Below are 4,828 nucleotides of genomic sequence, written 5' to 3' on the forward strand. Positions count from 1 at the left end.
CACCTGAGCAGCCTCCCGGTGCCCACGTGGAAAGCCCCGATTGTCTGGTAGCCAGAGCGTTCTGAATGGTCGCGCCGACCCGGGCGAGCCGAGCAGGGGACGGGCGGATCCCGCGCGCACCAGCACCCGGGCGGGGCGCGACGCGTGCCCCGGCCTCGCCTCCTCGCCCTCCCCGGGGCTGAGGCCGAGAGCTCGGCTGCCCAGGATCGCCCGCGCAAGGAGGAGGCTCTCAGCCAGGGCCCTTTGCGCACGTTCCAGGGAGCGAGCTCTGGGAGGGCGCAGCGCTGCGCACCAGGGTGAGGACGCAGTGGGACAGATGAGGACCGGCAGACCCGGATTTCCCACCCAGCTGCCTTTTTCTCTGCGTCCTCACTCCGCAATTGAGGCTCACCTAACCATTCACTTACGCCCCACTGCGCTGCGTTTCCTGCGTTTGCCCCTCCCCGGTCCTGCTTGGTTCCCAGGGCGCTGAGAGCTCTGTGGACTGCCCTATTACCCCCATGGAGGCCTCGGCCCTGTCCTGCACTGGGCTTCGGCACACGGGTGGCTCTGCAGATAACCCAGCAGCCTGAGAAGGGAGGCGTGCAGGGGTGTCGACTGTTCCCGGGAATGCCTGCTGTCCCAGCTGTGGCGGTGGCTGTCTGTCCCTGAGAGCCACTTTTCCAAGTCTCCAGCTTTTAATCAGGCTCCCCTGCGACTCCAGGCACGGCATGCAAACAAAATGCCTCTCAGCGTCTCCTAATCCCTGGCGCATCAGAATCCTTGGCTCCCTGGGCCTTGCGCACATCTGTACAAATAGTCACCGCGCTCAAAGCTTCTTCCAAACTCGGTCCAGAGATCAGCTTGGGCTAGGCTGCCTGGCTACTGACCCGCCACGCTGTACTCGGGCCAACCCCTTCTGTAACTGCCCGGGCAGTTGTCACTCACCCCACTTTTGCTGGGACAAACCTGTGACAGAAGTTTCATTCTCAGGACCAGCAGTTAGCATAATGGCTATGTCGCTGGACTCCCATGTAGTCGACTGTGGTTCGAGTCCCGGACCCGGTGGCTTAAACTCACGCTGGGCATGTGTGCATGCGTGCGTGCCCAAGATCCCGAGAGAAGAATGGAGGAGAAGGGATTGCGGTGTGGCCATCCCCCCTGGGGGGTGATTTCTCACTTTCTGTGTCTCTGTCTTTCTCTGTCTTTCTGGCGACTACATGCGCCTTATAGCATAAAACCTGTCCCCCCCCCCAAAAAAAAGGAAGTTTCATTCTCTAAATCCCTCCATTTTCAGACAGCCTTGACCATAAGGAACACTTGGTTGTGTTGGCTCAGAACTGTGGTTTTGTATTGTCTAGCCTAGTGCTTTCCTCAGGGGGCTTCTAAGTGTCGCCTCTAGTCTCCAGGCGAGTTCTGGATGACAGTGTCTGTATCTGTCACCCCTTTCCCTCAGCGTCCACCACGATGCCTAGCACACAGTAGATGCCTGCTAAGTAGGAGCTGAGTGGATAACCATTCTGCTCCCCAGTCTCCACCTCTTACTTCAATCCTGGAGGACTTGGAAACAGCTATGATGAAATATAGCTGGCAGATGAGATGTATCCTTTAGGTCTTTATTTATTTATTTTTTTTTGGAGAGGTTTTTGCCATAGGGCACGTGCCCTCGCCAGACAGACAGAGAGACAGAGAGATAGAAAGTGAGAAATCACCCCCCAGAGGGGATGGCCAAGCCGCAATCCCTTCTCCTCCATTCTCCTCTTGGGATCTTGGGCACGCACACACACGCACCCAGTGTGAGTTTCAGCCACCGGGTCTGGGACTCGAACCGCGACATAGCCATTACCGTAACTGCTGGTCCCCTATCGTTTAGGTCTTTAATCCAGTGTGAGTTCACTTTTGTATGTGGAGTTAGGTAAGTGTCCAACTTCATTCATCTGCATGTGGATGCCTGGTTTCCCAGTACCATTTGTTGAAGAGTGTCTTTGCCTTATAGAATTTTGGGGGCAACTTTGTTGGAATCATTTGACCGTATATGAGAGGGTTTATTTTGGGGCCTCTATTTCTGTTCCAATGGTCTATATATCTGTTTTTACACTGATATTAATGGAATTTTTTATAAGAAGTTTTGAAATCAGGAAGTGTGAGACCTTCAATTTTTTTTTTTTTCAAAATTGTTTTAGATATTTGGGGTCCCTTGAGAGTCCAAATGAATTTAGGATAGACTTTTTCTTTTAGAGGAATTTTTGCTATAGGACACATGCACTCACTGGGAGAGATAGAGAGACAGAAAGCAAGAAATCACCCTCGGGGGGATGACCTTGCCACAGCCCTTCCTTCATTCTCCTCTTAGGATCTTGGACACACATGCACATGTACCTGGCATGAGTTTTAAAACCACCGGGTCTGCGACTTGAACCCCAACAGACTACATGAGAGTCCAGCGATGTAATCATTCCGCCATCTGCTGGTCCCAGGATGGACTTCTCGACTGCAGCAAAAAACCGGGGCTCTTGACTGGGATTGTTACTGCATCTGTAGATCGCTTTGGGTAGTAGCGACCTCTTATCGATTCCGTCCCTCAGTCTATGAACACAGCTATCTTTCCACTTATTTGTAACTTTAATTTTTTTCGGCAACATTCTGAAGTGTACGAGTATACACGTCTTTGGGGTGCCATTTTAAAATGAAACCGCCAACAAAAAGGCACAAAGCGTGAACCATGAGGCAAATAGGATGCTTGTTTCCAGAAGAGCTGAAAGGAGGAGGATAAAACGAGAGCACCCTCTTGTTCCACCTGCCTGATCGGCTACCTCCAAGGGCTTTTTGCGGCTCTGAGCATGTTTAAAAATTACTGAAATGCACCACATAAGCTTTAGGGCTCCCAGTAAATGTTAGGAAGCAGATGACTTCACAGATGCAGAATCTGTACAAAGGAGGATCAAGAGTGTATAGGAATAAAACGAAGGCAACCACAGCACAGAATCTAAGAGGGAAATGCAAGTGAAACGTCGGAAGTAGGCAAAGTTCTTTTTTTTTTTTTTTTTTTGAGAAGTTTTTGCTACAGGGTGTGTGCGCTCACCAGAAAGACAGAAACAGAGAGACAGAGAGACAGAAAGTGAGAAATCCCTCCCCAGGGGAAATGGCCACGCCACAATCCCTTCTCCTCCATTCTCCTCTCGGGATCTTGGGCACACACACACACACACACACACACACACACGCCCGGCGTGAGTTTAAGCCACCGGGTCCGGGACTCAAATCATGGTCGACTACATGGGAGTCCAGTGACATAGCCATTACGCTAACTGCTGGTCCCAGTGCCTGACAGAAGTTCTGACCCAAACAATTAACTTCCTCATGGTCAAGGCTGATTTCTCACTGTCCCTCTCACTATCTCTGTCTCTCTTTGTCCTGTGAGCACATATGCCCTCTAAAAAAATTCGTATCTTATCTTCCTCCAAGCTTTCACAGCTGTAGAAATACATAGGCTATAGATTATATTTGCAAATAAATTTTACTTTTCTTCTTCAGAACTTTCCACTGCTAGTCCTGCCTAAGCGTTATAGTGTAAAGTGGACAGGACTGAGGCCCATCGGATGGTATAATGGTTACCCTGCTGGACTCCCATGCGGTCAGTTGTGGTTCGAAATCCCAACCCGGTGGCTTGAAACTCCCACTGGGCGGGGCCAGCAAGTGGCCTGGTGGTTAGAGGTGCTGGACTCCCACATGGCAATAAATAAATAATTTAAAAAAATATTTTTAATTTTATTTATTCATTTACTTATTTTACTTTGACTAGAGAGACACGGAGAGAGAGAAAGTGAGAAAGCAAGTCACCAGGTCCAGGACTTGAACCATGGTTGGCCATGTGGGTATGTCCAGTGCCTTAACCACCATACCACCTGCTGGTCCCCAATAAATAAATAATTTTAACACACACACACACACAATTCACACTGGGCATGTGTGCACGCTTGCCCAGAATCCCAAGAGGAGAGTCAGATTGTGGCATGGCCATCCCCGTGGGGGAAGGGTTCTCACTTTCTGTCTCTCTGTCTCTGGCGAGAACACTTCCTATAGCAAAAATCTCTCTCTAAAAATAAACAAGCAAATAAAGTGTGTGGGGCTGCAGAGCTGGCAGGCCCGTGACTGACTGTGGGTTCTGATCCCTGGATCGGTCTGAAAACATACCGAGTGCACAGGCGTGGTGCTCAAGATCCCCAGGACCTGGAGGGCTGGGGTAAGCACTTCGTAGCATGATGAGACCTTGTTGAGGTTTGTCTCTCTCATAGGAGAGCACACATGCTCTTTATCCATAAAATAATGCTTTATTTTCTTCTCAGTGAATTTGGGGTATGGAAAGGGAACTTAACTAGAAGATAAGGGCCTACTGGGTCTTAGCTCTGACTCCGTTTCTCACAAGCTGCGTGTCCTTGGGCAATGAACTTGTCTGACCTGTGGTTTTCGTTTTTTGTGAAGTGGCAAGTTGTGAAATTAAATGAGCTAACATACAGACAGTGCCTTGCAAACTGTAAAGCACCAGAGAGAGACGAAGAGAAGGAGAGAAAGACAGTGAAAGTGAGAAATCACCTCCCAGGGGGAAATGCCCACACTAGAATCCCTTCTCCTCCATTCTCCTCTTGGGACGTTGTGGTCTCCCGTGTGTTTTTCAAGCTGCCGGGTCTGTCTGGGACTCAAACAGTATAGTTAGCCATGTGGGTTCAGCTACCTTAACGACCACACCACCAGCTGACCCCAGGAATTAAGGCTTTTCATCTAAAGGCTCAAACACGGGGTGTAAGGAGGCACGTCAGTATTTATAGTCTTTCTCATGGAAGTCTGGCTG

The 4,828-nt window shown here is 50.0% G+C and overlaps 1 pseudogene; it reads right to left on the reverse strand.

The window, feature by feature from the left end:
* The window catches only part of LOC102490824 (isocitrate dehydrogenase [NADP] cytoplasmic-like), a 43,996-nt pseudogene that overhangs the window by 624 nt on the left and 38,544 nt on the right, over positions 1-4,828 (reverse strand).

The sequence above is a fragment of the Tupaia chinensis genome, unplaced genomic scaffold, assembly GCF_000334495.1.
Source record: "Tupaia chinensis unplaced genomic scaffold, TupChi_1.0 Scaffold000102_1, whole genome shotgun sequence".
Classification (NCBI taxonomy): Eukaryota; Metazoa; Chordata; class Mammalia; order Scandentia; family Tupaiidae; genus Tupaia; species Tupaia belangeri.